This window comes from Rhodnius prolixus, unplaced genomic scaffold (assembly GCF_049639745.1).
Source record: "Rhodnius prolixus isolate KJV_2025 unplaced genomic scaffold, Rpr scaffold_6, whole genome shotgun sequence".
Lineage (NCBI taxonomy): Eukaryota > Metazoa > Arthropoda > Insecta > Hemiptera > Reduviidae > Rhodnius > Rhodnius prolixus.
This window is the reverse complement of record NW_027411634.1, coordinates 33,536,375-33,559,045: the sequence shown is the minus strand read 5'-3', so window position 1 is coordinate 33,559,045 and position 22,671 is coordinate 33,536,375. Positions and strand designations below refer to the sequence as shown.

The 22,671-nt window shown below is 34.6% G+C and overlaps 1 protein-coding gene and 1 long non-coding RNA gene across 5 annotated transcripts in view; one reads left to right on the top strand and one right to left on the bottom strand.

Annotated features, from left to right (window-relative positions):
• Positions 1–22,087, bottom strand: part of LOC141460302 (uncharacterized) — a 426,050-nt gene extending 403,963 nt beyond the window's left edge. For 3 of the 4 annotated variants that reach the window (XR_012461851.1, XR_012461849.1, XR_012461850.1), the window contains exon 1: positions 21,812–22,087. This is a non-coding gene — a long non-coding RNA (uncharacterized lncRNA). The remainder of the gene's footprint in view (positions 1–21,811) is intronic. The other variant, XR_012461852.1, reaches the window with a different exon arrangement.
• Positions 1–22,671, top strand: part of LOC141460300 (nucleolysin TIAR) — a 1,257,025-nt gene that overhangs the window by 154,040 nt on the left and 1,080,314 nt on the right. The gene's annotated exons all lie outside the window — the stretch shown is intronic.

Sequence of the window (22,671 nt, the reverse complement as noted above, 5' to 3'; positions counted from 1 at the left end):
CACCTTTGAACAAAGTTTAAACATTGTGTTTATTATATAACCTTTGCAATAACCCTTTAGTAAACTAAATAGGGTTGGAACTAGTTTCTATTCACGAACGTTTATGAACTACAAAGGGATGTTGACAAAAACCGAAACCTGAGTACTGTACTACTGGGAATGTCAAAAGGACCCTTTTTTGGTTTGGTTCGTGTTTAAAATAAATCTGTATAAAGTATGCACAAAACTAATTGAAATATAATGATTGTTGTTAACGTAAATTTAATGAATTGCCTGTTCACTATAATATAGTCACCATTTAGAATAAATAGTTCTTTCCTAAAATTTGCCTGTCTTTAATAAAGATTATAATTTTTAAAAAAACAAAACGAAAATCATGATTTTTCTTGATTCATGGTTTTCTTGATTACAGAAATAAATAGTAACCAACTTTGCCTATTTGTGTTGCATTTAGTCTATGTTTTTATGTAACTACTTGGCATGGCCTACAAATTAAATGGCCTATTATTTGGCTTGCTCTACTAGTTACATGCCCAATCATTTTACTCGTATAAACCATATTCCCATCAAAAATTAGTTATTAGCAAACTTCTTTTCAAGATATCCTTTTGCTATCATCCTCCTGTAAGGCTAAATGAAAAGGCTAAAGAATTTTGAGGCAAACTGTTGGACGGGGGAGAAGAAATGAATGAATTCCTGGACACTGTTACCATCACAAAACGATAAATCACATCTTCGTCCTGCATTCCTAGTAGATCCTCTACCAGGAACATATAAACGTGAAACCAATTTTCTGGTAGAAACCAGGAATTCGGAGTCACTAGAGCAGCTAGAGGAGCTTTTTGATTGGACATACCAAGATGAATTGATGATTCATTTGTCTTTAGCCATCCAGGAAAAGGGGATTCTGTTTGATGTACCGTTTTTTTGTAAAAAATTAATAATAAATACTCAATTGAGAAGGTGGAAATAATAAATGTTATTTAAATGAACATTTCTGGCATTAGGAGAGAATTAGCAGGCAATAATGCGTGATCGAATGCAAGATTTATTCATATTTATTTGTGTCAGGAAGTCGAATTTCGACTGATTACTTTATTATTTTCATAAAATTATAAATTTGTATATTATACACGTTATATTTTAAAGAGCCTTAAATTATTCTGGCAGTAAGATGATTCTTAATTCAAAAAAAAATCAATTCCATTTCAGAAAAATTAATTATTTAGGATTCATGGAAACAAAAATCCATTTTATTTGGATAGCCCGTTATTTTTGAATCAATAAAATCCTTCTGATATCATTCTCATTGGCTATAACATTAATTTAACATTCAATTGATGAAGTAGAAATGTTGATCGCCAAAATTGTGAATTTCGATTGATTAATGTTTAACTAAAAACGTTTTTACAGCAATCTCGCTCTATATTGTCCCGATATATCGTACAGTTTTCTGAGGTCTTCTGCAATTAAATGGACAATTATTGTGAGTCAAATAATCATTTTAAATCGTTCTCTCTAACTTTGCCAGTGGATACTATCGATATTTATTCTGCTGCTGATTATTTATTTGAATTTCACTGTCTCTATTTACTTATTAAACTAAGGATTCAAGATTGGCGAGGAATCGGTCCAAATAAAAACAACAACTCGTCTTTTTGCCAACGTTTCGACAAATATATTGTCTTCTTCGGGGGCCTGGATATTACAAATATAAAAATACAAACAATTTAGAGAATCAGTAACATAGAAAATCAGTAAAAAAGCAGTAATAAAAAACAATAATTTTTTTATAATTATTGAAACTTACTTGGCTATGCGGGTTGGTTGAGTTACAGAAACTAAGAGCCAGAAGTGGAGAACAGGTGTATATATACAGATATAGCGGGACTTACACGAGAATTTCGGTAATGACAATGGGACGGATGCAATAGACTAATTACAACAAAAGAGTAAATAAAATAGATATTGGGAAATTTCTTTAAATAACAAAAACAAACAGGAAAAACCAAAAACCCTTATGAACTAAATAAGCGAACGAACCAAATGATTAGAAGCAAATTTTAAAAAATTTGTCGAAACGTTGGCAAAAAGACGAGTTTCTTGTTTTTATTTGACCGATTCCTCGCCAATTTTGAATCCTTAGTTCAACAATCTTATGGTCACGAAACCTAGATATTCTTATTGAATGACCTAAGCGGCATTAATTAATGGTAAGATTCTAAATAATTAAATCGATCAGTTTTGGCAGCCATACTAATATTGTTTATTCTTTTTTCAGGTATGCAACAATAGTTTGTCTTCAATTTTAAGGTATTTATTAATTTCTATCTGCTTTTATTCATGAATTAAATGAAGTTTAATACAAAATAGTGCGGGTAATTAATTTTTAGTTTTCACTTCAAAAAAATATGTGGTTTTTGAGAGCAACAGAATCCCCCCCCCAAAAAAAAATTGCCTCAAAAAAGAGTTCTTGAGTGTGTAGGTTTTATAAAGTGGTTAGCAGCACTCAAAATTGAAAACATGGCCGCTAAGAACAAATCTTACGAGGGTCGTTTGAAAAGTCCGTGCAAAGTCAGAGAGAGTGCTACCACTGGCGCATATCGAGGTTATGTTTAGTTAGTAGCATCTCTTGGAAGAACACACACCAAGTTTCAGCCAGATCGGTCTATTTCTTTGTTTTTGGCATTCGTTTGAATCGAGGAAGTCGAGTGATTTTCAAAAAATGGACGAAAAAGAATTTCGTGTGTTGATTAAACACTACTTTATCATCGTTTGAAAAGTCCGTGCAAAAATAAAAACTACTTAATTTTTTGGGGTAAACCTTTTTTATTTTTCAACATAGTCTCCTTTTAGGCTTATACACTTCGTCCAACGCTGCTCTAGTTTGTTGATCCCTTCCGAATAATAGGATTTGTCCAAGTCTGAAAAATAGCCATTCGTTTCTGCAATCACCTCCTCGTTTGAATAAAATCTTTTTCCCGCCAGCCATTTCTTCATATTGGGGAACAAATAGTAGTCCGAGGGAGCCAAGTCTGGAGAATAGGGGGGATGTGAAACGAGTTGGAACCCTATTTCCATTAATTTTGCGACCACAACTGCTGAGGTGTGAGCTGGTGCGTTGTTGTGATGGAAAAGGACTTTTTTTGTGGGCCAATCGTGGGCGTTTTTCTTGCAGCTCGGTTTTCAAACGGTCCAATAACGATGAATAATATGCACCTGTAATAGTTTTACCATTTTCCGGATAGTCGATGAGGATTATTCCTTGCGAATCCCAAAAGACAGTCGCCATAATCTTTCCGGCCGAAGGAACGGTCTTCGCCTTTTTTGGCGCAGATTCCCCTTTGGTAACCCATTGTTTAGATTGTTCTTTGGTCTCAGAAGTGTAGTGATGTATCCATGTTTCATCCACAGTGACGAAACGACGCTTAAAGTACTGCGGATTCTTCTGGAACAGCTGCAAACCGTCCTTGCAACACTTCACACGATTTCGTTTTTGGTCAAGCGTGAACAATCGCGGCACCCCCATCTTGCGGATAGCTTTGTCATCTCCAAATGTTGATGCAAAATATTATGTACCCGTTCATTCGAGATGCCCACAGCACTAGCAATCTCACGCACCTTCACTCTTCTGTCATCCATCACCATATCATGGATTTTATCAATGATTTCTGGAGTAGTAACCTCAACAGGGCGTCTAGAACGTTCAGCGTCACTTGTGCCCATATGGCCACTCCGAAAATTTTGAAACCACTTATAAACTGTTCTAATCGAAGGTGCAGAGTCACCATAATGTTTATCAAGCTTCTCTTTAGTCTCCTCAGGCGTTTTGCATTTTCATAAAGTAGTGTTTAATCAACACACGAAATTCTTTTTCGTCCATTTTTTGAAAATCACTCGACTTCCTCGATTCAAACGAATGCCAAACACAAAGAAATAGACCGATCTGGCTGAAACTTGGTGTGTGTTCTTCCAAGAGATGCTACTAACTAAACATAACCTCGATACGCGCCAGTAGTGCTGTCTCTCTGACTTTGCACGGACTTTTCAAACGACCCTCGTACAATGGTATTTTAATGGTTCTCTTTTATATCAAAGGTTAGTTAAACATTTTTTTGAGTGAATTGGAAACGCATTGTGATGAACTATATCGTCGGAAATAAAACTTATTTATTTTATTTGTGTGGATGTAGATTTTGCAGGAGCAATGATTTATATTTTTAAATTTCGTTTATTGGTTTCAAATAAAACTTTGATTTTTTTAAAAAATGGTTTCAAAGCTATTCTTGATAAAATAAAAGCGGAAATAAATATTTATTTGATAAAAGGAATTTGTTTGATTAACCTTCCTGTTTTAATAAAAACAAATTAAAAAAATAAAAAGAACAATGTACACATTTTTTTACATTTTTTTTACGTACAATCGAATTCCCTTGCAACTTATAATTTTTACTTTAAAAAAATAAACTCAAGTAAAATGGAATTCGAATTAAATACATTTTGCTTTTTTTACTGTTTGTAACAACTTTTGGTCATAAGCCGAAACCGAACAAAATTGGATCGCCAAATATCTCTCTATCCTCCCAATCTTTCTCAGATAGGCCTCTTGCTGCCATTGCCTCCTCTACACTCTGCAGCCAACTCCTTCTTGGATGGGCCTCTTCTCCTCCGGGACATAGTCAAAAAGCTTCTTCAGCCATCTCTCTTGCCCTCATTCTTCTGAGATGGCCATACTACTGCAGCTGTTCGGTCTCTGTGCACTGTGCTTGTGGCCACCTTAAAGATTTCTCGTATGGCCGAGTTTGTCCCCCCCGCCGTGTCCTTGAAAAGCGTCCACATCTTCTAAAGAAAAATCCATTTCCAAAGCTTTGCAGCCTTTGCACGTCTCCCGTTCCAACCACTCACATTTCCGAACCATAAAGGGTTACTCCTTCAAGGAAGGAGTGGAAAACTCTTTTCTTGGTCTACAAAGAAACATTTGGTCTCCACAGCAAGGGAGCTTCATCACACCAATAATCACTTTTGCCCGTTTGTTTATCTTTTCATTTAAATCTCGCTCTCAAGCAAAAATTTTCAAAAATTACTCGCAAAATTTTCTTCAAATTTTAAATTTTGATTAGATATTTAACCCTTCTTTACTAAAATATCGTGTTAACAGGAAAGCAAATCATCGATCACGCCGACAAGTGCCGTTAATCGATTTTATCTGAGAAAATGTTTCAGATATAAGTTCTAGGACTATTAAAGTACAATAAGAATGGCAAGTTTAAAAGAATATTGTCGGAGCGGATGTAGTGTACTCTAAGAAGCTGCAGAATAGAGAAAATCTAAGAGCAAGCTGCTGGATTGGAACCCGTGGAAATCCAGTAACGCTAACCACATAGCTAATCCCATTCCTGTAACTTTTTTTTTAAAATTATTAAATGCCAATTTTGATTTTCTAATCTATTGTAACTCCTTCACCATTAAATCGGTAAATTTTGGCAGTTAACATCATTTAAATCATATTTGGGTAACCGCAGACTAACTTTAACAGCATTGTATGATTGGTGTAGTTTGTACTGTGCTGTTGTGCAGTTGATGTCCTGACATCCTGTCTATCGATCGATCCCCTAGGATACAATACTGGGTATAACAACATATATACTCGTGGATTCTAGTAAAGTTGGTATGAGGGAATTAGGTTTGCACATGCTGTTGATCCCGATGGGGATTGATATACCCTACCACTCGTAGTGAAATGTGTAACTAGTTTCTGTTGTGTTTACGAATCCGGTGGAGTACCACACGATGTTGCTCCTCCGCATTCTGCATCCTTTTTTTTAGTACTGTTCTTGTCATTTTATATTTAATTAGATTTTGGACAATTTCGTGTTAGCTTTACCATACCGTATGAGGAGTAAGTGTTCAGTTTTGAAGTTAAGAGTAGTGTTTTCAATTTTCTGTAGAAACTGCTCGCTTTTCTTCATTTTTCCGGGTGTCAGGTTTGCTCTAAATGGATATGCCCCATGAAATACTCAAATTTGAAGTCTGTACTGTCACAGTTAGGGGAAAATTAATTTTTCTAAATTTCCTCAAAGGCTTACTTGTGTGTTGTTAGCTGTACATTAGGCTGATGTCGACGAGTATTTGTTATGGGCTATAAAGACACTTCAGTCCGAGAATAATCAATGAAAGCTTGAAAAAGCTGTTGCGAACAACAGGTTTTTAGCATAACATGCACCATTGTGTTCTAAAACTTAGCCTATAGATTTTCATTCCTTTTTAAAACTTGCCTATAAAGTAAATGAAACAAAAAAGATGAATGAATATTTCACAAGAGTCTATGAGCTGCAGACTTTCCGGTGATGCTGTTCCTTCTACATCAAACACTCCCCACAATGTAATCTTCCAATTATCTATTCAAGGTGACCAAGATGTTTTGATACAGAGCCTTCTTGAAATACAGACGATCTGTTCAATTAATCGCTCCTTTAGTCTACTGATTGCTTATAGTTATATCTTATTGTTCGTTGATTTTTGTACTATAAACGTGCCTTATAAATAGGCATAGCATCAGAAGGGCACCTGATTGTCAGTGAAAGGCAAGATGTCTAGGTAGCAATGAGGTTGATGTTGATCAGTACAGCCTTTTAAGGAGTTTTAAGTAGCTATAATTTGACAGTCACGAACTGATAATTAGATTTGATTAGGAAGGCTGAAGGGCTAAATAGAGTAAAAAGTAATCTTACTGACTTGAGAGTTTAAGGGCTAGCACTAACACTAACTTAGAAGCGAGCGTAAATTATAATAACTAAATATATGTAAACTATTTCTAAAAGGATTGTCCTAAACTAAATGACGAGTAGAGTGACGTCGTGAAGAGAGTGTAAGAATGAATCCTCAGTGAGTGAAAGCAATGCCCTGAATGCGATTGAGTGTCCCGAGCGGAAGTCTGGAGTCCTTATATACTCTGATGCTTGGGCAGCTTCTATCTGTTCTGAGCCCTACCTGGGCTTTAACTCTTTGAACCTTTTCACAGCCACTTTTTCCACCTTTTGAATTTCGTAAATTTATGACAATATAGAGACTATTTAGATGAACATGTAGGTTGTACGCTGGCTTCAACTATCTTGGCAGCCTAGATGTACTCGTAGATAGGGCGTGGTTATCAATTTACAGGTGTAAACACAGAATATTCGTTCCTGCAGCCCTACTTGGTCACTGAACTCCCCATTCTGGGATAACCTCGTTCCCTCGGAATAGAACAGTATTATAAGTGTAATATATTGCTAGATATGAAAACGCAGGTAAAAGGAAACCCCGTCGGAATATACACCATTTCTTACCTACCGGGCCCCCAATGTCTGCACGCAGTTTAGTTAAGTACAAAGATCACCCTAAAGGTCTACACTACATCACAAACATCCCAGTGTCATTTCACTAAATACTAATCTCTGCTAAATCTTCGTGAGCGTAAGAATGAATCCTAAATGAGTGTGAATGCAATGCGATTGGTTGAGCAGATTTTCTAGTTTTGAATTACACTGATCGAAGAAAAATGAGAAGTCTCTTTTGGTATTGGTAAGTAAAAGAGATTGGAAAATTGCAATGAAGTATTAACTTTATTTTACGGTTGACGTATTGAAACTGAAAAAATATATTGTATAAATCAACAGTTGCAGTTCAACTTTAATCATTACCAATAGTTTGGACTTCATAAATATAAAACATAACTCAATCTTCAAGTGCTTGAATCAGAGCAGTTTTTTTATTCCCTCCTCTTCGTATTGAGTAAATAGTGTTTATAGAGTGAGAAAGTAAAACGCTAATGACAATATGGTGTTGGAAAAAGGATCACTTAGGAAAATAAATGTGCCTCAGTGAGTGTGGCCAACTTATCGAACCAAGTTTCAGTATATAACATTGAATAGGGTGGTGGTAAAAACTTTCGGTAACTTCTGTCAACTTTTATCGCCGTCTTCAAACCTAATGAAGACTTAACGTTCAAGAAGGACGGGCCAGTGAAAACGATCAAGCCAACATTTCCCCTTCTCCTTTAAGCAGGTTCATTTTTTTTTGTTTTATTACCAATTTATGACTGCGAATATTTTCTTAACAGGGTGAAAATTACTACTAGAGGCCATTTTTTTTATCGTTAAATTTATTTAACAATTCGTAGTATTAAATTTTAATTACGTTAATTAATTTTTAGAAATTATTGATGCTTTTATATTTATATCAATTAATTAGCATTTAGAACATTAAATAAGTTCACTGTAATAAAAGAGCTTTTGAAGGAAACGTGCTGTCCTCAAAATAAGGATCTATCCCGAGGAAACCACTCCAATAGTTCAAGCCATACTTGTCCGGTTTCGTCCTTAATTTTGTCTCTTCCTTCCTCCCTGCAATCAAGGACCATCATTTTCCAGCTTTTCCAAGTAACGTTACTCCTCTATCTACCCTACTTCATTCTTCAAAGGACATTCAATTTCGCTCGTATAATTTTCCTTTATAATTTAGGCTAGAACTGCTTTCCATTCGCCTAAAGCATTTTATTATTATTATTTTTTTTTTTTTTGGCGCATCAACAGCTGAGGTCATTAGCGCCCGGAGCTTTTTCCAGTGCACTGCCGGCCTCCGGACAGTGTTCTCTCGTTACAGACAACACTGTCCATCACCGGACAGTGAGCTGAAAGAAGCTCCTAGGAAGAGAAAATCTAAGGGTTAGCAGCTGGATTCGAACCCGGGACCTCCGCGTGGGAGTCCAGTATGCTAACCTCATAGCTAATCCCTTCCCTCTTATTTTTTTTTTTTTTTTTTTTGGCGCATCAACAGCTGAGGTCATTAGCGCCCGGAGCTTTTTCCAGTGCACTGCCGGCCTCCGGACAGTGTTCTCTCGTTACAGACAACACTGTCCATCACCGGACAGTGAGCTGTAAGAAGCTCCTAGGAAGAGAAAATCTAAGGGTCAGCTGCTGGATTCGAACCCGGGACCTCCGCGTGGGAGTCCAGTATGCTAACCTCATAGCTAATCCCTTCCCTCTTATTATTATTATTATTATTATTATTGTTATTATTATTTTTATTTTAATGATTTAAGGCGCGTGAACATCTAAGGTTATTGACGCTCGGTGCTTTTTTCAGCGCACTGTCGGTCTCCGGGCAGTGCTCTCTCGTTACAGACAACACTGTCCATCTCCAGGACAGTGAGCTGTAAGAAGTTGTTAGAAAGAGGAAATCTAAAGGTCAGCAGCTGGATTCGAACCCGGGGCCTCCGCCTGAGAATCCAATACGCTAATCGCATAGTTAATCGTCTCCTTTGTTATTATTATTATTATTTTATTATTGAGAATATGGTTAAGTTCGCCGAGCTGGATTATATATTTGATTTTATCCGAAGCAACACGCATTTTTCTGGTATCCCTGACCTGTTAAAGATATTTCTTCCATCATTACACATTGATTAATCATTTTGACGTAGAAATTTCGACTTCACTTATATTTCCTGTCACAGGAAGTGTAGTTTAAAAAAAAACTATTATCATTTATTCGGTCGATTTCAATCGTTCATGGTGAAAATTTAGAAAATTTGACATTATCTCAATACAATTATTAGGAGTATGAAAAAATTTGAAAATATTAATGGGGAAATTCTCACGTCTTTTGCTACTACGATTTTCTTTTGGCTATTAGCTATTTCAAAGGAAGGAAATTTGAAGAAAAGCTTTCTCTAGATCTTGAGAAAAAGAGATTTACAAGTAATTATGACTAGTGAGCTTTGTATTAGAAAAGTGAGCTTTTAAATGCCAGAATTGATGCCACCAATGGCACCCAAATTTGTTCTTCGAGTTTGTGGGTCAGGGTTGCGAGTTACTCCCAATTGTTCAATCACGGTTGATCACCCATGATGAAAAGCAAAATTAAACAGCACTCATTGCTTATTAATCATAAAAATGAACGTTACTCATTAAACATTAATAATTTTCTAGTAACAAATCATCGGCTAGAATCATGTAGACGATTTCTCTGAACTAAGGCACTTTAGCCTTGTCGATTTTCTAGAAACTTTTTCTTACAAAATTATCACGAATATATTCTGATCATTCTTTTTTTTGAAATCTGCCAAAATAATTTCTAGCAAAGTCATTGGTAAAATTGTTTGTAAAATGTTGTTAATTGAATCCGAATCCAAAATTGTCAACTTCTTTATCTTTAACACATTTATATTTAGCCAACTTATCAAATCTAATTACCTGGATGTTCCTATAGTTTCTCTTGGCGCTGTCTTAATGCTAAAACTTGAGACAGCTGCTTCACTTTCCTGACGTTTGATAGACATTCTATAATTTTAGCTGATTAAGGGGGGGGGGGATGATTATCATTTATTTGCAGTTTCTTCACTTCATCTCTTGCTCTACAGATGATGATGTAGATGGTAAATACTTAATGAATCAGGTGTCTTGATTGTGTGAATATTTAAAAGTTTTACAGAGTTTTACTTAAATTAAAGCATTACCTAATCAAATCCCAGACCAAAGTATAAAATCAACCTGAACTTTGCAGTATACCGCAATTAGGTTTTTTTTTGGTAAGTCCCTTTTTTAATTCCAATAGTTGGAGATGATCTTTTTTTAAGAACGTACTGTTTTCTTAGTTCACATTAGAATTCTAAGTTTCATTTGTCAGTCTCTTGATTCGTCTTTTAGTACAATTAAATATTCATTTTAGTTTTAAGTAGTTTGAGAAATCAACAATAAAGCTTGAACTGTGACAGCAGCGTTGACCATTCAGATAATTAATTGGGTTTGTCTCCCATCTAGACTTCTCTATTTTTTGTCTTCTATCGAAAGCTGGATTTGAGATTTATTTAAGATGCTCGACTACAGTTGTTATGTCCAAATGAGCAGTTCAAATCATGCAAAATTGATGCTTAATTAGAAGTTCATACTTAATTCCATGAACCTGTTATAGGAACTGGAAATAGACGTTGTACCAGCAATTAGAAAGCAATAAGAAACGTATCTTGAGCCTCGTTTTAAAATTTTGTTAAACAATAATTATACTTTTATTTGTAATTAATCATTTATAAGAAGTTTCGATAAATTTTTAGGCATAATTTTTGATAAAAAATCAAAATACTGAAAAATAGGTTCAGCTAAAATTAGATTATTTGTTTGTTTAGTTATGCTGAGTACACATTCAACACACACGGAAGTCAATTTGTAAAAATCACTAATTTGGACTCAAACGACCTCAAAGTAGACAGTTCCCGTAAATGCTCGAACTCAATACTTTTTCTTAAGTAAAATAAAAGTAATTATTATATTATACATATAATACAAATTTAAATTTAATAAAAGTAGATTACAAATATGAAAATCAGTTATAAAGCAGAATCCCTGTGCGCAGTGTAAGATTGTAAGTTTCGTAGCACATATCTCGTATGAATATCGTCTATATGCAAATTAGATTGTACCCTTGACGCTGGTCAACTTTACCTCATACGGCTGACCCCTCTCTATTTACTATACAATGCCCCTTGTATTGCTGAAGGCAATCCTCAATAGATCCAGAAATGGTAAAGAACCACACAGTTTTTTACAAGAATCAAATGGACTTTAACCAAAATAGAGAATGGTTTTTGCAGTGTGGGAAATAAGTTTAGTTGTTTTCTTAACTCAATTAGCTTTTTGACTTATTTTGAAGTTTTTTTTGTAAAAGACTGATAAAGTACCTTTTGATACTTTAGCACTAATTAATGTAGTTAGCTTACAGAGAAGTCTTGCTTTTATTCGTAACTGTCTCTAAAAGCTCCTGGCGCCATTAACAGATTTTGATACGCCTTAAATAAATAACATCACATTAGGCCAGGGGTCGGCAACGCGCGGCTCGCGAGCCGTATGCGGCTCTTTTATCCAAATTGTGTGGCTCTTCAGCCTGTCCAAAATAAATTGTATATTTCAATTTTATTGAAACAAATGAAAATTTCATTTATTAAAGTAAAGATATTTTTTCAAAAAGAATTTTAAATGTGATAGGTTTGAAATTGAATAGAATTATATTAAAACAAAGTACGTAATTATATAAGACTGCCGCCTTTTCATTCAAATACAGGTTTAGTTATTATTTATTTGATTATTTACTTTGCAATATGTGAAAATGAATATATAAAACATTTAAATGTTACTGAATATCATAAAGTAATAATTAGTGTATGCAAATGACCTACAGAAGTTTTTACACCATCATCCCTGCGGCTCTTGGTTAAGATTTATTAAAATTATTTAAGGAGAAATGGCTCTCGACTTGAAATAGGTTGCCGACCCCTGCATTAGGCTAGTACAGTTCCGCATTATTTCGATGTAATGAGGAAGAAATGGACGTACATCGATCTGATAAGTTAATTCATTTTGAATCACCTAAATATTGGTACAATGTTATTTGAAGGATAATATCCATCGTGAGTGGAGAAGTAATTGGTAAAAGAATAACGCGTTTAAGGGACATCTTCCTCTGGATTCAATTTAACTTCGTTCAATATCCTTTCTCTTCTACATCCCCTATAATTAAGATGATATCTGGCCGACGATAGAAAATAGTTCGCTTAGAAAATTTATAGTTTTGTTAGCAGAAACGACGAAGTGTTTTTAGGGAATGTACATACTGATGAAAACATTGTCGAAGGCGGAGTCCTATCGGATGATAGTGCCCTGGTGCTATTATACTGTCCTCGATTTTACCAGTCTAGGCGAGATGTAGTAGGCAGGATTGCGAGGGGCTCCAGAGAGAGAGAGGGAGCGATTCCAGTTTTATGTAAATGGGGTTTTATCGGCTATAAAGTTTTGTAGACCAGGGACACCCATACAGGAAGAGGGTATGGTTTTGGGGCCCATGTATCGGACGGGGGGGGGGAATGTATGCGACTTCTCTACTAAATGTCATTTCCCTCTAGCCTTTCCCAGCGACAAGCCATTCGTTTGTACTGGGCAACACTGCGTAACGCTAATGCGCCACTGGCACATCATAGTCCCTGTATCTCTCATCCTCATATCCCATCCCTTTACTAACCGTACTGAGGTCAAATGCTGCGAAATTCATGGGAAATTATACGTCACTATAATATGACGTCAGTATTACGTGAGTTTGTCGCTCGTAACTTGATGGCTATTTATCTGTATTTCGTTGTCATAATGCGTACTTTTGGAAGTTAAAATTTTGAAGTATAGTCTTAAATAATTATTTTATTTATTTTTTCTTTTTTTTTGTATTTTACCAAGTATTAAATTAAAATTGATCACTTTCTTTTGCCGGTTATTGTCATTCGCAAAGCTGTGTAATGACATATTTTAAGGGTACTTCCTTAGAACATTAAAAAAATTCATTTCCTGCCATTAATTATTCGCATTACCGGATGCTTTTCTAAAAAAGATCTCATGAGGTTTGAGTAACATTTAAAAATATTCTATTTAAAAAAAAAACGAATAACTTAAAATAATAATCCATACAAATATAACTTTCGCCAACAACTTAAATCAGGGGTCCCCCAATCTACGGCCGGCGGGCCACATGCGGCCCCACTGAGGCCATTTATCCGGCCCCCGCCGCACTTCCGTAAGGTGCATCACTTTCATTGGTGGTCAGTGAGAGGAGCACTATACGTGTGGCGGTGCCGCAAAGCGCTGCGTCGCTCATGGACAGTACTACTTCCGATGACGCGTCACGGCTCCGAAAACAGTGTAAAATAACAGCAGAAGTAGGAAGAAAGTCCAAAGCACTATAACTAAACCCGGACATTGACCATCTCATTAGCCAAAAGCAGGTCCATAATTCCCACAGAAATACTGGGCAGTTTGTTGATTTAAATTTTGCTTGTTCTTTATTTTAAATATTCTATTTGTTCCCGTTTTGTTATTTTACTTTAAAATGAGATATGTGCAGGGCGCATAGGGATTAGTTCATAGTTTTTTTTTATAGTCCAGCCCTCCAACGGTCTGAGGGACAGTGAACTGGCCCCCTGTGTAAAAAGTTTGGGGATCACTGACTTAAATCATTATTAACCTTCCAGCGGGCGCGAGTATCTCACAGATACAGACTAAGCCTAAAATAATCGCAGTTTAGTGACGGAGCGGTGGAGGATGCTGTCCCTTTAAGCAATGTTACACCCTCACGACTAGTTTCCTTCAGTGCTAATCTCATCTTGTTAGGGGTTGTACATTTCTTTGCAATTGTCGATCCGTGCATGACATATACTCGCGACCGTTCGAGTAAGTTTCCTGACTTATCAATTATTTATATTTTTTCTTTTATACATGTCCATCAAATTGAACTATTTTCAACATTGTTTATAAGAATATTGTTTTCTATTGACAGAAAAAGACATTGTATATCTCAGATACGAGGAGGAAATAACTGCGAACACTTTTAGACAGTCTAGTGGTTGAACATTCTGATTGTAATTATTACACTTATTGGCTTGTAAAAAATAAAAAGTACTGTCGTTTTCTGAACCTTTTTTTATTTGTTATTTCAATTATTAATAATTACAGATGTTATTTAATTAATTTCATTTCTTCTATTGATAGAAAAAATTAAAAATACCAAAGTTTATCTGTAAGATACGCGCGCCTGTTTTTGTAACTTTTTGGGCGCGCCCGATGGAAGATTAAAGGAGAACTTCACTTACAGACAAAAAAATTTGTATCTGAAGGATAAAATCTTGGCCAGTCTGAAGACTAACATGTCCATCAGCTGTTTTGGTAGCATTACAGTATCACAGTATGCTACATTACATATGCATTACAGTATTTCAGTATCACAGTACTTAAATATTAGACTGGATATCGATAAATTTAACACGATCGCAGTAGTTTCCTTTACCTGCAGTAAGAGAAACTAATAAATGTAGAAGGAACCCGCCCCTCCTCAAAAAAAGAATTCTATATAAAACAACTTAAGTACAGAAAACTTACAAACTCAAATAAAGGAGTTGACGGGAAAGTTACATTGTTGAATGGGTTCATTACAGCACAGGAGTGCTGGCAACCAGGAAATTTCTGGACGAGTTAAAGGAAGAATTTTTAATATAAATTCTTCTTCCCTTTTATTTTAGACACGTTTAATTTTTTTCTTTTTTTTTACCCAAAAATGTCAATTTGTAATTTTATAACTTTAATAAATTATTCTTAGATGTGATTTCAACACGAAAAACATATACATGCATGTTAAAGTAGAAAAAGACTAAGAGTCGGATACTGTTTAAATTTGAATCACGGATTTAAAAGAATATTTCAGTCTTGAATTCGTCTTACCGAAATATTCGTGAGCACAAATAACGCACAGTTAATAACAAGTAGATTATTCAACAACAATTATTCATTTCTCAATTGTAATTTAATTTAGTCCCCCTAATTTTACTTATAGTAAAATACAGGAATAATTAGCTGTCCTAAAAATATGCATATCTTATTTTTTTTATATTACACATATACAACATTGTGGGAAGAAAACTTAGATTGAGAATGTAATTGAAGAAAACTATATTATTTGCGATAAAGCCAGATAATTATTACCGATTATTATAAACGTTTGACTACTACATAAAGTAACAATTACATTAATCGAAGAATGAACTTAAACCGTCGATTTTTGTTTAAAAATAAAAATAAATAAATAAAATAAACAAAATCATTAATGTTTGTCGGTAAAAGCATTTTTAAAAAGAAGTTTTTGAATTTTTTTTCAATTTTGTATAACGTTTTGCTTTCTAACCTGTAATTAATAGTTTGATTGTTATATTACAGTCAATCTACAGTGCTACTTGAACACATATTTTGTAGATGAAAATGGCCAGCAAAAGGGTCTGTGACATCTAATAAATTCTAAAAAATATGAATGAAAATTAATGCAGTAAAATTACTTAAATATCAATGAAGTATAAATGAAATGTTGGGTACTAGCTGATTTGTGTACCTTTTGGCGTTTAATCAACCCTTATACTTAACTTTTTAAACTGTAAGTTTTTGTTAAAGAGATTAACAATTAATAAGTTAATTAACAAGAAAACTCTCCCTCCTCTCTCCTTCCACAATACTTCTATACCAATCACTAACCAAGTACGATATTTCGGACTACATCTTGACAAACGACTAACTTGGAACCCCCACACGAGACTCAAACGAACTGACCTCAATCTGAGGTACAAAATGTTGAAAAGGCTACTCGACAAACGATCAAAACTGACCCTGACAAACAAAGGATCACTATACGAGTATACCGCTCTACTTGCCCTAATATGGACCTACAGAATACAACTCTACGGAAGTGCCAAAAAATCGAACATCAACCGACTTCAAACCTTACAATCAAAAATTACCTCCTTCTAAATATATTTGTATAAAAAATTTTAAATTGTAAATAAACATTTTCAAATTCAAATTCAAATCAAAAATTATAAGAACAATAGTTAACGCTCCCTTCTACGTCTCCATTCATACTATCCTTAACAAAAACTTACAGTTTAAAAAGTTAAGTATAAGGGTTGATTAAACGCCAAAAGGTACACAAATCAGCAAGTACCCAACATTTCATTCAAGCTTAGTTGATATAATTTAAGTAATTTTGCTGCATTAACTTTTCCTTCACATTTTTTAGAATTTATTAGATGTCACAGACCCTTATGCTGGCCAGTTCGTTCATAATATTATTTGGTTATAATTATGATAAAATGTATATTATATCTTCGTTTTTAAATAGGTACTTTATTTTAACTCTATTCCAAATAATTATTATTCTTCTGATTTATCTTTAATATGCCCTTTATTCTGAAGTTGTCACATCTTATACATGCATGTTAAAGTAGAAAAAGACAAAGTTAGAGTCGGCTACTGTTTAAATTTGAATCACGGAGGATTTAAAACAATATTTCAGACTTGAATTCGTCTAACCGAAATATTCGTGAGCACAAATAACACACAGTTAATAACAAGTAGATTATTCAACAATTATTCATTTCTCAATTGTAATTTAATTTTACTTACAGTAAAATACTGGAATAATTATCTGTCCTAAAAGTATGCAATACTTATTTATTTTATATTACATAACATATTATAACATTGTGAGAAGAACAGCTACATTGAGAGTGTGATTGAAGAAAACTATATTATTTTCTATAAAGCCAGATAATTATTACCTATTATTATAAACGTTTGACTACTTCATAAAGTAACAATTACTTTAATCGAAGAATGAACTTAAACAGACGATTTTTATTAAAAATAAAATAATGGAAATCATTGATGTATGTTGGTGTAAGCATTTTTTTAAAAAAGTTTTTAAATTTTGTAGCCTCGTAATTTTTTTTATTTTTTATAACGTTTTCTTTTTAACCTGTAATTAATAGTTTGATTATTATAGATTAATAGATATTACAGTCAATCTACAGTGCTACTTCAACAAATTTTTTGTAGATGAAAATGGCCAGCATAAGGTTCTGTGACATCTAATAAATTCTAAAAAATGTGAAGGAAAAGTTAATGCAGCAAAATTACTTAAATTATATCAACTAAGCTTGAATGAAATGTTGGGTACTTGCTGATTTGTGTACCTTTTGGCGTTTAATCAACCCTTATACTTAACTTTTTAAACTGTAAGTTTTTGTTAAGGAGATTTTTGTACCTTTTGGATAGATTTTCATTTTTGTCTATTTTGCTAAGTTACATATCTGCTTTACTGTTTTTTTTAAATTTGGAATAAGCAATTCTAACATTATAGCCTGATAAGGTGTTAAGTAGGAACCGTAACTACCACTGGAGAGATCTTTTTAAAGAATGATTATAGTTGCGGTCCCCAAACCATCCTCAATAACAATTTTTTTGAGAAAGCCTTTTTATATAAAATAGGAAGGTATTTGTACGTAAAAAGCAAATTTAAACTGCGATTTCAGACCTTCCTTTTAAGAGGAGTAAGAAAAATAAACGGGCGATTACAGTACTTCTCCCTAAAAGGCAAAGAGGCAAAGATTTTGAATCGAACGACAATTCATTAATGTAAATAGGTTCACCCAATGATAATTTTAACGATTTCAGTACTTCCTCTTAGTAGGTGTAAGAGCATGATGGCACTTCACAGCCATGTAGAGGAGCTTTAATCACTTCTTCGTGCTAAATTTTATCAAAATCGGACAAAGCGTTATAGAAATATTGGTAATAATAGTTTTAGAAACGGCCTTACTTGGGTGGGGCAAACTCCCCTCCATATGAGGCGTAGCGACGAGACTTTTAAAGTGCAAATCTGTACAAAATTTCGATTCGAATGACACTTCATTCATGAAAATCAGTTCACTTGTCGATAATTTGAAACGATTGCTATACTTCCCCTTAACTAGTGTAAGAGCAGATCGCCGCTTTAATGTTACGTAGGGGAGTCCTAACTCTATCATCCTACCAAATTTTATCAAAATCGGGCTATGATTTACAGAGTAATTAGTAATAATAATTTTGAAGGGGGCCTTACATTAAGGGGGCTAACTCCTCTCTAATTCGGTGTACAGCGTCGAGACCCCCAAAAGGCACATCTACATAAAATTCCGAATTGAATGTCACCTCATTCATGAAAATCGGTTCTCGCGTTTAGGCGCTACGTAGTTTACAAAAAAGGTAACAACAACAACAAGAAGAAGAAGAAGAACAACAACAATTTCTGAAAATGCCGTTTTTGCTCATTTTCGGCAACTGTTTTCTCAAAATCTATTAGGTCTGGGGGGTTGCAAAAAAATTACAGTTATAAAGGAGGGTTTGCCCTATATTTTAAAGAAAATTTGGGAATTTTATCTTTTATAGAAAAAGAGAAAAAAATTGTCAAAGTTGGGTGTTTTTTAACGTTACGCTTTTTCGTGCACTTTTTGACGATCAATCCTTATACAACTGTCCTACCGGACAGTTTTAATACACTCTGATCTAAATATTCCTCTCGTCTCTGAAATAGCACAATCTCGTTACACAAAACTCCACTCAAGTCACTACAACCCTCTGATCCACAACATGTTCTACTACAACACTTCCTTCAAATCCACAGCTCAGACTAAAGCGGCGGTGGCCACGCGATCATCTCATCATTTAACGCCTATCTCCTTGGATGGATGCTGCGTAAGCTTGCCAATCTAACGGCTTCCATCACTGGATGGTCGTCGTTCACTCCACTCAAGCCCTTAACACACATACATGTGCGCGTGTATGTATGTACACATATATATACTTGCATGTGTATTTGAGCTTTCCTTATCATTCATCTCTTTTGCTTGTTGTATCTATTACAGTTGCAAAATATATAAACAAATACCGATCTTTTGTAGATTTATCCAATGGATTTTAAAACGTTAATTCTTTATAGAAAACTTTAAAAATAATCATTTAAAATATTTCGAAAAACCCATCCATCACGACAGATAAGACAAATTAATATATTGAAAATAAATCGTTAAAAAAAATCAATAAATACATGCTTTGCGGTAAGTTCTATCTAAGTTGGTAAGCATGAATGCTAAGGGAGGAATCGTGTGCTAGTTTATACTTAACAGTCGAAGAGTGTAAACCTTGCGGGCTTACTGCTAGTCCAATTAGTAAAGTTTAGCTTTGTTCATGCTGATTATTGCAACAATTTGTATGCAAGGCTCCTCTTTTATTGGCTATGAAATTGGATCTTTAAGCCATACACTTTTCTCGTCTATAACGGTTTAAAATTTCAAAATGAATAATTATTATTGTTGCTAATAATTTGTTAAGCTATTATTTATTTAAGTAACTTTATTTTAATTTAAATGGTAAAACTGTTAAATATATTTATTCCAACATTATATAGAAAATTAACTCAGTCATTGCACTTTTAAAACTTTATAGAAACGTTAATAAAAATTAATGTTTCTCAGTTATAAACTTTGCATTTTACAGTTCTCGTTTTGCTTGCAAATTATTGTTCGTACTAATTACTTTAACAATTAACTGTAGATTATTTATATATCAAAATATTTTGTTTTAACTTTAAGAGCTTTTAACGTTCTTGGCAGATGATTTTTTTACGGTGATGTAGCGATATGAGCTTAGCATGTTTAATGAAGTTAATTATCCTAAGAGGCCGTCACTATTATTTATTATTTAATTACTTAAAAATTTATTTATTTAAGGGGTGGGGCTAGAGGAAGAATTCGTTTGGCACTCTCCCCATTGTCATTGTATTCATTTGCGTAATTTGGTAATTTAGCAGAGATTAGTATTTAGAGAAATGTCTCTGGGATGTTTTGCTACCAAAAATTTGAGGGCCATTTACTCATTTAGGATTCATTCTTACGCTCACGAAGATTTAGCAGAGATTAAGATTTAGTGAAATGACACTGGAATGTTTGTGGTGTAGTGTAGACCTTTAGGGTGATCGTTGTACTTACTAAACTGCGTGCAGACATTGGGGCCCGGTAGCTAAGAAATGGTGTATATTTCGACGAGGTTTCCTTTTATTTGCGTTTTCTTATCTAGCAATATATTACACTTACTGTTCTATTCCGGAGGAACGAGGTTATCCCAGAATAGGGAGTTCAGTGACCAAGTAGGGCTGCAGGAATGAATATTCTGTGTTTACACCTGTAAATTGATAAGCACGCCCTATTTACATCTAGACTGCCAAGATAGTTGAAGCCAGCGTACAACCTACATGTTCATCCAAATAGTCTCTATATTGTCACAGATTTAGGAAATCCAAAAGATGGAAAAAGTGGCTGTGAAAAGGTTCAAAGGGTTAAAGCCCAGGTAGGGCTCAGAACATGTAGAATCTGCCCGAGCATCAGAGTATATAAGGACACCGAAACAATTCATTGCACTCAGGACATTGCATTCACTCCCTGAGGATTCATTCTTACACTCTCTTCACGACCTTACACTACTCGTCATTCAGTCCAGCCAATTCTTTTAGAAATAGTTTATATTTAGTTAGTTATACCCTAGTTAGTTATTGTAATTTACGCTTGCTTAGTGTTAATGCTAGTCCTTAAACTCTTAGTCAGTAAGATTACCTTTTACTCTATTCAGCCCTTAAGCCTTCCTAATCAAATCTAATTATCAGTTCGTGTCTGTCAATTCATAGCTACTTTAAACTCCTTAAAAGGCTGAACTTATCAACATCAACCTCATTGCTACTGTTACGGTGCCATTTAGGCCCAGCGTCACCTCAGTGAAGAAGGGGGTGGGTCAAGATGAGGAAAAAACAAAAAAAATAAAATAAGATGAGTAAAAGCGAAAATAAAAAAAAATAAAAGAAAATGTATTCAGGGCGCCACGCTGTTTTAAGTTAGTCCCGCAGGGAACAGCGAACCTACGGGAATATACTGGTTTTTAGGCCTGCAACAAAAAAATAAAATAGGGTGGAGGGAGTTCTGGGATAAGAAGAAAAAGACGAAGGCAATTTGGACACAACAATGTATATTGAAAAAGAAGTTTGAAAAAAAAGATTATTGGGTGGCAAATGTATATCTTCTGATACAATATTATTTACCCTTACGGTACTTAGCACAAGTATACGATATATTAAATCAAGTGATAGCTGTATTTACAGAAGGAACAAAAATAAAAAAAAAACCCTCGTTTAGGGGGAAAAAAGCCCAAGGCGGAAGCTTCCTTACAACTGTACTATTTCTTATACTAAACCAATAAAATTATCCTCATAGGGTTACAAAAAAAATAAAAAATTACACTGTTGAAAACCTTAATACTATAAAATATAATTAGGAGAAAAAACCCGTGAAAACTATATACATAACTATATACAAAAGAAATACTCCACTTACCCCAGGCCTGGGTCTTACTTTGGTTTTTTGCGTGGGTGAAATTGTATTCACTGTTTAAAAAAATGCCTTTCCGGCGCCTGTTCGCAGGCCACTGCAGCACTTCTTCCTACTTCCTTCTCTGTGGTTGATCTCGTGAGCGCAATACCCACACTAGGAAATGTTCACCAACGCTGGTAACTTCACTCGCTCACGAAATTTTAGAATTTCTGTTCGAAAATTGAAGGTCTATCCGGCCAAGCCGACGAAAAGGAAGTCACCTTGTAACAGAGCTACCAGTGGCTTACTGACTACAGTCGGGCTCTGGCTCTTCGCATACGCGCCGCTCTCTGTTTATCCCCTTTTGTTCGCTTCATAAACAGGCCGAAGTACAATTTCACTTGCTTATCTTACCAACGACGTATTTCTTTGTATTCATATTCTATTTTTATGTATATATTTGTCCCCAATTGAATTATTTAAATTAAAATTAATTAAGAATTCTTGTTACCAGATTTTCCATCTGTAACACTACCTAGACATCTTGCCTTTAACTGACAATCAGGTGCCCATCTGGCCCTATTTATAAGGCACGTTTATTGTGCAATAATCAACGAACATTAAGACATAATTATAAGCAATCAGTAGAGTAAAGAAGCGCTCAATTGAACAGATCTTCTGTATGTAAAGAATACCCTGTATCAACACCTTGAATAGATAATTGGAAGATACATTCTAGGGAGTGTTTGATGCAGAGTGAACAGCATCAACGGAAATTCATTCTTCGTACAGTGTTCTCTCGTTACATACCATGTTATCCATCACCTGACTGTGAGCTATAAGAATCTCTTAGGAAGTAAGAGAATACTTTAAGGTGAAACAGC